Below are 13840 nucleotides of genomic sequence, written 5' to 3' on the forward strand. Positions count from 1 at the left end.
AAAAGCAAGGTCAAGTTTCGTGTAGGTGATCTGTTCTGAGGTATGGAAGACCAAGGGCTAACTTCTAGGACTCTTCCAGCACAAGAAAGAAAGTAAATATACTGCAACGTAATTGTACCAGTAGTACTTCTAGGGAAATTATAGATTTTTCTAGAACTTATAGGGGGTGGTCCTTCAAGCATTCACACAGAAGATACGATCCTAATACAACAAAAGGAAAACAAAAAAAGACAGCATTTATTTTTAACAGTTAAATGTTTTATCTTTACTGCCCCAAAACTAAAAATTATATACTAGATTCTTGGCTACAAAAAATACTTTTGTAGTAATTTTTTTAAATTTGTAGTAATTAAAAAAAATCTAGTTACTTACCTTGAACCACATAATAGACACAACTAAGGAGATAATGATTGTGAACAGAGCTGGCATTTATGCACAGCAAGCAACTGTCTCTGTGGTGTGGACTTTCCCAAAATATCTCCCACATGGGCCTATCCCTGATGTTTGAAATTCCTTTGCAGTTGGTGCCAGTTAGACATGCAAATGAACCTATAGCACTCATCATCATAATTAAGATTTTATTATCCACTAACTTTTTATGTCCTACAAATTCTTTACAATATGACACATAGTTGGAATGTCTGAAGAATATGATACACAGCTAGAATATGTTGAAAAGAGAACTCACAGAAAAGTGGAGGCAGGAATACAGCTATGAATACAAAGGTGTGCTTCAGGAGAGAGGATGAAAGAGCAGGGTATAACAGTTGGGTGAAAGAGGAGAGCACTGTAGAAAAGAGGGGCAGGGATGCTTAGAGAGGTCTGCAGTAGGAAAATAAGGATAAGCCTTTCCTACTCTGCATTACCATTTCTTTTATGACCAGCCACAGCATGTTACAGAATTTTGAGAATATAATGCACTGTATAGATTGTATGCTATTAACTAAGTTAAGGGATTAATTAAAAGTTTGATTTATATATTTGCATTTAAGAACTCAAAAAGAACTCAAAATTTCCCCCCAAATAACTTTTACTGATCTTTTAATTTTAATTAACACATGATTATAGAAAATTTGAAAAATACTACAAAGTATATACAGATTAAAATAATCTCTAATTCCTTCACCCTGCAATACCACTTAACATTTGGGGGCCTGCAGAGGGGTTTAACTTGAAGGTTTTATGTATGTGTGTGAAATACATATATAAAACAAAATTAGATACTATATAGTTCTGTATCTTAATTTTTATGTAAAACTGTATCATGATCATTTTTTCATGCCACTGAATATTCTTCATGGTTTTAGGGCCAAAAGGTTTGAAAACTAGTGGCTTCTTAATGTGTGTTATCCTAGAGAACTATTTTGATTTTAAACCTACTAAGGAAAATCACGTTTAAAACTTCCACCTTCTGGAAAGGATATACCAAACCTTGAGTATAATCAATATTGCTGCTTTGAATGAAAGAGTTTGAAAGATTTTCATGATCTCTTATCTTATTTAACTGACAAAGCAAATTAAGAGCTAAAACTGAAAAGGGTCAGTTAAAGTGTTAGATCTCGTGTTAACCAATATTGCAAAAGGGAGACACAAATCACAGTACTTATACTGTGTGAGTAAAATACTGTTTGGCTCTGAATGCTGTAACATCAGAGGAATTTAGTAATTCTGTACCCTCTTGGCCTAGGAGCCAAATTAGGCCTTTGGCTTAATTTCATTCAGTTGGCCTTTGGAATTTTTTTTTTTTAAAGATGTAGTGTGTTTCTTGCCCCATCCTTCAAAGATATGGGATGTGTGTGTGTGTACACGTAAATTAATTATCTGACTGAGGTCTCCAGAAGTGAGACTTGAAGGATGTTCTTACTTCAATGGCATTATTTGTGAAAGGAGCAGTGATAATCGGTCTCTTTGATGGCAAATTTAGCAGTAGAGGGAGGAAGTGGAGAAGTGACTGTGGTGAGGAAGAAATGAGAGTCTAAGAGGCTCTACAAAGATGCCCAATCTATCCAGTACTGTACAAGGCACAGGATGGACTACAGACGCTACTTTTAGGGATAAAAGGGCCCTTTTATCCTTAGTACCCTAGGAACTTTGTTTCACTTAGTGGGAGCAAAAGGCCTAACACTGAACAAGCAGGATTTCATTTTTATTGAGGACCAACTGTGGTCTGTACACGTCATAAATGTTAGTTTCTTTCCTTCCTGACAATGTAAGTGCTGTGTACTCTTCTAATACGGATGAGGATATAGGGGAATCGGAGAGATTAAGAAACTAACTCAAGAGCCAGCCCTGATGGCCTAGTGATTAAAGTTCAGCATGCTCCCCTTTGGCAGTCCAGGTTTGGTTCCTGGGCACAGAACCACACCACTCCCCTGTCAGTAGCCATGCGTTGGTGGCAGCTCATGTAAAAGAACTAGAAGCACCTGCAACTAGAATATACAACTATGTATATTTTGGGGATGGGGAAAAAAAGAGTGAGAGGAAGATTGCCAACAGATGTTAAGGGTGAATCTTTCCCAGCAAAAAAAAAGAAACTAACTCAAAGGTACACAGTTAGTAAATGCTGAAACCAAATCTGTTTCCACAAAAACTATGTGCCTTTCTACAATACCATTATGACTTAAATTTCAGAATTTAGTCTAACACCTTTAACCACATTGCAATTTTACAAACCAATCTATTCTCGGCTAGTGCAAGAGAAAAATACATTGCATGAAAAGGAATCTACTGTGAAGGTAGGGAGACATTTAGATCAGCAATATCACTGAAAATATTTAAACATAATTTAAATTAACTTCAGAAAAATAACACTAATGTCTAAAATTTCAAAGCATTTCTAGGAACAATCTAAAGAGTGACTTTTTTTCTTATGAAAAAGAAAGTTTTCATTATTTTCCTCTTGGAGCTGGTATTAACCACTACACTAATTCATATGGGCTTTTCTTCATCAAAAATAACAAAACTGAATATTTTTTATTTCAAAGTAATTTCGATATAAAGAAAGTAAAAACTAAGAGAACTTAAAAGTTTCAGGGCTATTTTACTTTCAAACAGTAAGACATCCTTAGAAGATGAGAAATAGTATATAGTACATTTTAGAACACATATTTTCCATTAGCATATTTAAGGAGAATCAATTACAAGAATAACAGATAATATTCCATTTTAGTTATATTTTTGAGAAACAAGGTTCTTCCCTTTTTTTTAGGTTTTATTATTCAGAGCCTATATAGAATTGTAGGTTTTGTTTAAAAAAATGTTTTGTTTAAATAGTGAAAAGACTCTGTCTTAAAATAATTAATCAGGAAAGTAAAGCTATACTATCGGTTTTCTAAAAACCAACCTTTTTGGACCCTTATAGAAATTATTAATATCTATTATGAAATCTTAAGTGTTTTGAATTTTGATTATGAAAGTAACCACATTTGACCACCTTTTCAAAGACTGTTTCACATGATTTATGCTTTCTGCTTTGGGAAAGAAAGAAAATATTAAATTATATAATTGAACTTCACTTAAGCTGAATAAGGCAAAAAGAAAATCTAGATTTAGAAAACAAATCTAATAGGGGCTTAATTGCATTAAGGCTGATTGAAGGCTAATCGTCTTTACAATAAAAATGTATATACATTCAAGTATTTAAATGTCTTAGTTCATTTAAATTAAGAATACACTCTGAGTTGACTTAGACATAATCAAATTAACTCCCTCATAAAAAACCATCCCAAACTATCAACTTATGTACTCAGCATCCGCAATACAGGTTAGACAAACTTTTCTAAAATGGGAACACCTTGCACATGAATAGATACTTCTAGGAATTGAGGCATAACGTAACAACATAAGCCAAAAAGGCGCAATATCACACAAGGTGCCGTGTCTGTCACACGTATACCATAACTTCAGTTTAAATTTTCATTCCTAATGTCTCAGCGGAAATTGTTGTTGTTGTTTTGGTATAGGATAGTCATTCGCCAAAAAAGAGCTTGGCGCTTCCTAAATCAAGCTCCATCTAATTTCTGGGTCAAATCCTGATATGGAGTACCCGAGGTAGATCTTTTTGTCAATATTTAATCAGAGGCTTCGGGAATGGAAGAAATCTAAGGATAACCACTTAGTCTTGTTCCCAGCCTTCTAGATATTATAATCCCCAGGAACACAGACCTTCCCTTTGGGGAAACGTGTGTGTGTTTGTGTATGCATGTTTAAAGGCCTACGTAGCAGAAGCGATATGTTCATTACCATTTGGATACGTTGAAAAAATTCTACTAGGGAGACAAGGATGACACCATTTCCCTCGTCACTGGAAGGTGGGCTGGGGGATCCCAGCCACCTGCACTGACGCTAAATTATGGAAAGCAGCCAAGAATCTGGGACTCGGAGAAGCGTCCCAGTCGGTTCTATGGAAACGAGAGACGCGGGCGGCCTAGCGCCTTCCTGCAGGGAACCGAGCGGCGGAGCTGCGCAAGCAGGAGGCGGGGGACGCGGCTCAGCCCGCACTGCAGAGAGGCGCCCGTGGCCGTCCTCGCGGCGGCGGCGCCGGCACGGCAGGGCGGGGCGGGGTCTGCGGCCGCAGCCCACCGACGCGGGCGCCGAGCGCTGCGAGTCCGGGCGAGCGGGAACGAACGGCGGCTGCGGAAAGCGCCAGGGGCAGGCACCGCCGCCGCTCACCCCAGCCCCTGCCCGGCCTCACAGCCGGGAGCCGCAGAAACTTCGGGGACACGGAGGAAACATCCCCAGAGAGTCAGGGTACACTGTGTCTTCTGAACTGAGGTCCTTTACCTTCCCGGACGGAGTGTCTGGGCCGCTTCCTTCGGGTGGCTGTGATGACAGGGGAGACGACTGCCGCTGCAGCACTCGCTGCTTCACTAATCCGGGCTCTGGGAAATAATTTCCCGCCGCGCGCTCGGCCGCCCCGGAAGCTATTGTACCACTTCCGGGTGGTTGTCAGTGACGCTCTCGAGCCGTCGTCAGGGTAGCCTGAGAGGGTGGCCCGCGGGATTCTGGCCGGCGGGCCAAGCTACTGCTAGATCCGCGCCGGAGGCGGGAGACTGGTAAGTGATTTTTCTGGATTGCCTCCTGGGCCTGATATTTCCGACCGGCCGGGGCTCCGTGCAGCGTCTTTGCCGGACCAAGAAGTGAGCGGGAAAGGGTTGAAGCAAGAGTCGTCCCCATCCAGCCCTGTGGCGCTGGACCCTCTGTGCTGCTGGAGAAGGCCCCGGGATCCTGGTTTACCGTCTGCTCCGCTCGCCACATCCACCTCCAACTTGGAACTCGCGCTCGGGTCCCCGCGTGTCCCTGGGCGAGGCCGAAGACACAGAGTACCGCACTCGGTTGAGTACCGAGTCTCCCTACCAATGATCCAGGAGTGCCTTTATTCTCCCATCGGCACGGTTTGGTCACCCTTGATTCTCCACAGCTGCTTTACCGTTCTTTTTCTGAGTACTGTTCCCATTGCCCTGGGAGGCAGTGGCCTGGGAGGCAGGCAGTCGGCCAAAGTGGACACCGTTTACAAACATTTTGGAAGTGGGGTGAGGGGGGACGTTCCCGATTTAGACTTAATTCCACACTACCCCCGCAGTTTGAGTTGGGTGAGAATGGTCTTTGTTTTCCTGGCTGCTATGAGGTAATGAGATATGAAAACAAGCTTAAAATTTCATGCATGGGCTTTTAGATACACGTGTTTACCGTTTGGAAACCAGTGATCGGGAAGTAGGTGTGCTTTCAGAAAGGAGTGCCCCTCTTGTGCTCCAGGCTTCCTCAGTAATGACGGATTCAGGAGAATTTTGGATGGAGGTCTGAGGTAGCCAGAAAGGCGCTCATTCCGCCAAAGATTTGAAAGATGTGATGTAGCGAACCTTAGCTACTTCTTTCTTGAGTAGTGCAGTTTCTTCAGGTAAGTAGTTTTCACTCACCACCTTATATTTGAATAATCATCCTTCTTTCCCGTAGAAGGTAGCTGATTGATTTTTTTTCAAAACCACCAGTTCCAAAAAGAGTTCTAGGGCTTACTCGACCATAAAGACAAATGCAGTATGTTTTTTCAAGGCCCCTGATGCTACCTTTGGAGAGTAAGGCAAACGTGTTTAGGACGGCACGTTGATCTTCTAATCTCCTTGTTAATAATTCAACTAACTTTTATAATCTCATTTGGTCCCGACTTTGCCATTTTTTTGAACCTTGTGCTTTTTCTTTATTTGTCGAGTTGAAAGGATTGTAAATAATTGAAGGGAATTTACATGTTTCTATATAGGAACTAGTTTTTACACAGACTGATTTTTTTTTTTATCATTGCTCTTGATTTGTGATATCTTCTTTCAAATTAAAATGGCCAACCACTAATACTAACCACTAACCACAGATAGCTACTGCCTGCTAGGCACTTTACATTTATTATTTTTCTTAAACTTACCACAATTCTACAAGAAAAATCATATTATCCGATTTTGCAAGCATTTTGTACTGAGACTTGAAGACATTCGCACAGATTATACAATTAAATGGCACAATTGAGATTTGAACCCAGTCTACCTGACTCCAAACTCAGGCTCTTTTTACTGTGCTTTATACTTCTCATAAATAGCCACAACAGAATCATTCTTTTCACTCTCGGGTAAAATTGGATAGATAGTATGTCACATTCAGAAACCAAATGGATAGCAAAACTTGAGTATAAGGAGATTTAAGGAATATGTTAAGGAATTAATTCCTTAGGTTAATGTTTAAGGATTAAGGAATGTGTTAGGGATTTAAGAAATCACGTGTAAGGTAATTTTGACATAGGAATAATCTAATTTCTCTTTTATGGTGATCCTTGGCCAGTTTTATCATTCTAACTCAAACAGATACAAGCAATCTAGAGACCATCAGTATATTAGTGACTCTAAGTCCAGAGTATCAGCTATCTCTTTAGGAGGCTTTTCACACACACACATTTACATACATATATATATTTGTGTGTGTGGAGAAAGAGAAAATGAGTGAATGAGCACAAATCCATAAAACTGAACTTTGTAATGCCCTGTAAGGAATTGTTATTACTTACTGGTTATTAGCAAAACTGTTCTATTCCATTCATATAACCCTCAGACAGATGGTGATTATCACACATTTTAAGGAAGTGTGCTTAAATAAACCTACCCACTCCAATATTCTGTTTTATGTAGAGAAGTAGAAATAGCCTGCTTGTCAGAGAATTTACTAAAATCTAGTTGAAATGACCAATACTAGAAGCGACATAAAAACTAATTCTAAAGGATATCCTGTTTTACAGAAAGACACAAGTATATATGTACAGCTAGTCTCAAATACTAATATGCATTTCATTACATTGTATTGACTTGACTGTGTGAAAGATGTTTGCATATCTCACAGGTAGATCTCAGGGATATTTTGTTTCAATCAAATTTCAGTGCTTATGAAGGTTGAGATTACATCTGTTTTGTTCACTATCTCATACCCAGCATCTGGCATTGTGCCTGGAGTGTAGTAAGGGGCTCAATAAACATTTATTGAACGAATAATTCCTTTTTAAAATGTTATTTATCCACAGAGAAATATTGCTACATGTGTTTTTTTGGTTTTTGCTGAGGAAGATTATCCCTGAGCTAACAGCTATGCCAGTCTTCCTCCACTTTATATATGGGCCATCACCACAGCATGGCTGACAAGTGGTGTAGGTCCACACCCAGGATCTGAACCTGCAAAACTGCGCCACTGAAGTGAAGCACACCAAACATACCCACTAGGCCACAGGGCCAGCCCCTTGTATATGTGTTTTTTAAAAAGGGACTTACCACGTAAATAGATGCATACTTATTTACTCACTTTGACCTTTAAATGTAATGTCCACTCCACATTCATCCAGAAAAGGCAATGTGGTATCCTGCAAAGACGACTGGACAGTGAAATAGGAGATAAGAGAATGTCTAATATTTATTGTTACTTACTCTCTGTGTATAGTGCTAGGTTTAGGCCTCACAGTACTATAGGGTAAGTATTATCCTTTTACAGAGGAGAAAACTGAAACAAAGATAAGCTTTGTAAAGCATCCTTGGTTACACACAGTCATTAAATACCAGAGCTATGATTTGAACCAACACTGACTTTAGAGTCCATCATCTTAACCTCTTTGCCATACACCTCTTCTTGGATTTTAATCCTGGTTCATCTACTAACTACCTGTATACACAGGGCAATTTATTTCTGAGGATCATATTTCTCATCTATAACATAGGGTTGGACTACATGATCTATAAGGTCCCTTCTAGCTCTAAAATCCTCTGATTTTAGTTGACTCCCAAGTATTATCTAAATATAGCAGTTCCAGTGTGCTAGAAGGCCTTCACGATTAGAGTTTTACATGTATTGGTGTCTTCTACATTGGTAGATGTACAATCGTGTTTTTGTAATGGAAAGAACAAGACCAGAGTTAAAAAAATCTTTGGTGTAGTGGTTAAATTCAGCATGCTCCGCTTTGGCAGCCCAAGTTCGTGGGTTTAGATCCTGGGCACAGACCTACACCATTCATCAGCCATGCTGTAGCAGTGACCCATATGCAAAATAGGGGAAGACTGACACAGATGTTAACTCAGGGAGAATCTTCCTCACCAAAAAAAAAAACCTATCATGCTTTTTGCCAGCTTATGACCCTAATAAGTACTGAACCTTTGTGAGCTTATGTTTTCATATGTAAAATGGATCCACAAGATTGCTTTGAGGGTTAAGTGAGATGAAATATATAAAGCCTCACACATGCTGCCTGATACACAGTTGCCATTAAATAAATATTGTCTTTCCCCCCAATCTTGTGAGAATAGAAGAAGATTGGTGAATATAAAAATGCTTTATAAATTAGTGAAAGGTGAAGAATCTTTTCACTTATAGTCTATCAGGAAAGGTAAAGTTTTATACACAAATAGTTATTAGAAAGGACAATTTACATACTATCATTGAACATAAATCATAATGGGAACACAGAGAAAAAATTTTGCTTCCAGGAGGACAAAAGAGGAAAGACATCATGAAGAAGGTAATGCTGAGTTTGGGTCTTAAAGGATGTGAGGATTTGGGCAGAGGGCCAAGAGGGAAGAATGTTTCACTGGAGGATGCAAAAGTGACAGAGAAGAGAATAATGACTACTTCACTTTGGATATATAGGATAGTGAAGGCTAGTAACAAAGGTAAAAAGGGTAAAGTTGAGTTCTGGGCAAGCTGTGGTTAACAGTGTGGTCATCTTAAAGATGTTAGGCTTTTCACAATAAGCAGTGATTTGTGTGTATAACCAGGAGCCGGTGGAGGGTAGGGTTGGTATTTGATTTCTTTGTTAAGAAAGTAATACCTATTTGTTAAAGAAATATAAGAATATACACATAAGCCAAAAAGAAAAAGAAAGATGAAAAATTGCCCGTAATCCCACTCCAGGCTCAGTCCAGCACTTGCCCTTTGACATCCCCAGCTTCCCCTCCTGGCTGGGAGCATTCCTCTCCTAGTGAACTGATAGCTGTGACTCAGGGCTCAGGCTGTCCCAGAGGTGGGAGGGGGCTCTGAGGGGCTGTCTAGCCCCCTGTTCCTGGGCCTCCACCCTGAGGGCATATGGACTCATATGGTGACTGGTCCACAAGTACATTGTTCCTATAGGTAGGGGCTGGGTGCTGCCACCAGGCAGTGATGGCAGAGGGCTCCCTTGAACTAAGAGGTCTTCCTGCCTATCCCTGTTGTCTCCTCCGTGGCTCCTACCCCTTTCTGATGTCTGTGACCCTGAGCAACCACCTGCCCCTTTCTCAGCCGTAGTTTCCACATCTGCAGTCACAGGGTGGACTGGGTAGGGGACCTTTGAGCTCTTCCCTCCCTGGAGTGGCTCCAGGACCCCTACCACAACCACCATGGTGGGGCCAGACCTGGCTCTGCCTCCCCTTCCTGACCTGCATGGCCCAGGTCCCCCAGGATCTCCCACTTCTGCTCCTTGACCTTCTATGCCTTCTCTACAGCAAAACAAAACAAAACGCACAAAAACAAAAACCCATCCCCCTCCAGTGTTTGAATACTGCTAACTTACTTCCAGGCTGCTCAACATCCGGCTCTGCCAGTCATAATACACACTACTGCAAGACACATCCTTTTAGGGCTCGGAAACAACCAGAGTTTAGTTATTAGAAATGATGATTCTGCAGGTTTCTGACTCATCTCATCAGGTGACTCTGGTTAGGGGAAGGTTTGAGTGGTGAACTCAAAGACTAGTTGAGTAAGGTGGCAAAAGCAGAAGTCAGCATAATTATATTAAAAAGCCTCAGGATTTGAGAGGAGAATACCGCCTTCCTGCCTCAACTGCTGATGTATTTTTTGGAGACAGGATTTTTGAACAGTGCTCCAGCTATTTCCCTGTAAACTTTGGTTAAAATACAAGTAGAGGAGAGAGGTGGCTCACTAGGAAATATTTAGGAATTTAGGAAATAATCTAAGTAGCTAGTTGGTATCTATAATATCTATGTATACACACACACCCATAGAGAGAGAGAATGAACATACATAGCTGTTTAAATTATTTGGGGAATTCTTTGCTGAATAAAATTCTCAAGAAAATTATCTAAAACTGAAAAAAAGACAATTGTCACTTTGACTAATTAGGCAAAACAGGTGAATTCTAAGAAGACCTGATGTGAGCTCAAACTCATGATCTTATATAATATGATCTCAAAGAAGTTACTTGAATTCCTTCAGCCCCTATTTCTTCATCTGTAAAATGGTAATATCAGTTTTGCAGATTTGTTAGGATTAAATGTAATAATGTGTGAAAGCTTACAGAGGCATCTGCCTAGTTTTTGTTATCGTTTAAATAAAGTCTAATTGCTTTAAAAGAGGTCTGTGGCTCCAACTATGAAGTCAAACAGACCTGAGTTCAAATCCTAGCTCTATCACTGGTTGTATGAGACTTGGAAAGTTACTTTTCTAGTTTGAGTGTTTTTTTTCTTATTTATAAGATGGGAATAGTGGGGCTGGCCTGGTTGCATAGTGGTTAAGTTCACATGCTCCACTTCAGTGGCCGGGGTTCACGGGTTTGGATCCTGGGCACGGACCTACACACTGCTCATCAAGCCATGCTATGGTGGCATCTCATATACAAAAAATAGAGAAAGATTGACACATGTGTTGGCTCAGTGACAGTCTTCCTCAAGCCAAAGAGGAAGATTGGCAACCCGATGTAAACTCAGAACCAATCTTCCTCACCAAAAAAAGAGAAAAAAAGGGGAATAGTAATAATGTCTTCATAGGGCTTTTGTGAAGATTAAATGAAATAATGATGCATAGATTTTAAAATGGTGGCTGGTCTTGTGAGCACTTTGTTCACTCAAATTCCCAGAGGAGCACATGCCAAGAGGGGATTAGACGTGCAGGAGGTTTATTGGGGAAACTGCCTGTGAAGGATAAAGGAGAGGGACAAGAGGAAGAGGGAAGTGCCTTCGGGCCTCAATACAGGTCTGACAACCTGTGGGGGGCGGGGTGGGGGGTGGAATGAGAGGAGGGGGAGAAGAATCTCAAACCACTGCACTGTTCTGAGAATGCTTCAACCAGGCTGATGGGGAATCCATGATCCGAAGTCATTTGTTAGAGAAATCCCATGTCGCCACAGTACTCAATATAATGTTAGCAATTAATAAAAATAATTAACAGTTGTCACATGCTATAATTTACAAGTATGTTTGAATTCCAACTCTTGAATTTTACTGCCTGTCCCCACCTCCCCTGAGAAAAGTGCGTTCCCTGCTGCCAGACATTGACGTTAACATTTGAGGCACATGTTCTTAGACTCACAACTTCTTATATTTTATAATACAATTTTCTTAGCCAAAGAACAGTTAAGGAATCAAGAGATCTGTTCCAAATAACGATTGAAAAATGCAAACATTAGCTAATCAACTGATTTTTTGACATTAGGTAGTTAAACACAAACTGCTGTCTAAATTTCTAAATTCAGGTAGCCAATTAATGTCACAATCCTAAATAGCTAAGTAATGCTCATATCCACAGTTTTCTGTCCATTTCTCTTCTTACCAAAGATACCTTTGTGGTTAAAATAATCAAGGTATTATAGCTGTGTAGGTCTCTACGCCGCCCCCCCCCCCCCTTTGTTGTTTTTGATAAACAATCATAGAGATCCTTCAGTTCAGTGCTTTCCAAATGGCAGGTCATGATCCATCAATTCGGTGAGTACTAGCCTGCATTTTTGTTTCAGATATGTGTGGCTTCAGGATTTGAATATAAAATGTTTGTTGCTGTGAATCACTGTAGAATTGTAAAGCAAGAGATTTAGACTAACTTCCTTATCTTACATGAGGAAATGAGGACTAAAGAGGTCATCTGACTTGCCCAGATAACTCTGGAAACATGTGACTTGAACCAGCAGCTCCCTCTTAAGAATCTAAATTTAGAACTCTTTCTTTTGTATCATGCTTCCTGGAAAAGGCTTCCTGTTTGCTCTGCTTAGGGCACATAATTAATTACTCTGTTTTCCAGTTGGTTAACATGATAGTCCTTTTCTGTCACTTTCATTTTTTGTTTCCTAAGATTTACTGAAAAGTGCTCCTCCGGGACTCTGACCATTGAGTGTCAGGAAGGTTGTACAGCTGTAGTTGTTTCTAGCAGTCAGCAACCATGCACATCACCTGAATTTACTGTCCCTTTGCCCTTTGGGGCACACAGCTAATTCAATAGTTTAAGTCTGGAGTATACTTGATTTAAACTGAGGAGTGATGAGAGCTCTTTTCGAGGAGCATTATACTGATAAAGTCTTAATTTTTACTAATGCCAGTGAATATTATTCTGTGTTTCATTGTCATGACATTCTTTTACTCATTTTTCTTGCTTTTTTAGACTTCAGCTCACCAAATATTTTTCACTTTTAAAATGCAAGTTTTGTGTATAATCACATCATATTCTTTATGATTTTTAAAAATATATCATTCTTTCCTTTTCAAGCATATATTCATACCTGCCCTCAAAAATGCCTGTGGGCACTTTAGCTCCTCAATGGTGAGCTCTGTCCTCTGCTATTCAGAAATTGGACTGGGAAGGAGTTTGGGAGTGGGACTGGTTTTAAATGGAGCCCTCCTTTTAGACTCTGTTTTTATGTTGCTTTCTGTACCCTGGTGTCATTGAGGCTGCCTACACTCATTCTTTTGTTAACTTTACCTGGTCATGATCTTTCTGGGGCTTTCTCCTTTCTCTAACTCAGCAGTTCTCCAATTTTTGGTTTCAGGAGTCCTTTACACTCTTAAAAAATTACTGATGCCCTCAAAGAGTTTTTATGTACGTAATTATATCTATGTATATTTATTATGTTATAAATTATAATTGAGTATTTTGAAAAATATTTAATTCAATAATAAAGCCATTACATGTAAACATAAATAACATTTTTTTAAAAAAACTTGTATTTTCCAGAACAAAAATTATAGTGGAAGAGTGGCATTGTTTTATATCTTTGCAGTCTCTTTAATGTCTGGCTTAATAGAAGAGAGCTGAATTCTCAGATCTGCTTCTGCATTCAATCTCTTGTAATATGCTGTTCTGATTGAAGTGAACAAAGTCCACCCTCATACAGACATGTAGTTGGAAAAAAAAAGGAGTGTTTTAGTGGCCTTTTCAGATAATTGTGAATATTTTTCTTTGATCCTATACCAGAACTTAACAAGTGATAGTTTCTTAAAATGTAATTGCAATGTAGAATCTGAAACCATATCGATGAACTTTTCATACTCTATTATTTTAAAATCTCTTGATCCATCTTCCACTTTGACTGAATCTTTTATAAATACATAATTTTTTGTTAGGCAATGCATTG

At 39.6% G+C, this 13840-nt stretch overlaps 2 protein-coding genes across 51 annotated transcripts in view; one reads left to right on the forward strand and one right to left on the reverse strand.

Moving 5' to 3' along the window:
• SLF1 (SMC5-SMC6 complex localization factor 1) overlaps window positions 1-4918 on the reverse strand; it is a 58329-nt gene extending 53411 nt beyond the window's left edge. Inside the window, exon 1 of the mRNA XM_001504613.6 lies at window positions 4783-4918. The gene's annotated coding sequence lies outside the window, so the exon portion shown is untranslated. The remainder of the gene's footprint in view (window positions 1-4782) is intronic.
• The window catches only part of KIAA0825, a 372314-nt gene continuing 363377 nt past the window's right edge, over window positions 4904-13840 (forward strand). For 40 of the 50 annotated variants that reach the window (XR_011425684.1, XR_011425675.1, XR_011425673.1 and 37 more), the window contains exon 1: window positions 4939-5054. The gene's annotated coding sequence lies outside the window, so the exon portion shown is untranslated. Of the gene's footprint in view, window positions 5055-13840 lie in introns of all 50 variants that reach the window. The other 10 variants (XR_011425683.1, XR_011425670.1, XR_011425685.1 and 7 more) reach the window with 2 other exon arrangements.

This window comes from Equus caballus, chromosome 14 (assembly GCF_041296265.1).
Source record: "Equus caballus isolate H_3958 breed thoroughbred chromosome 14, TB-T2T, whole genome shotgun sequence".
Taxonomy (NCBI): domain Eukaryota; kingdom Metazoa; phylum Chordata; class Mammalia; order Perissodactyla; family Equidae; genus Equus; species Equus caballus.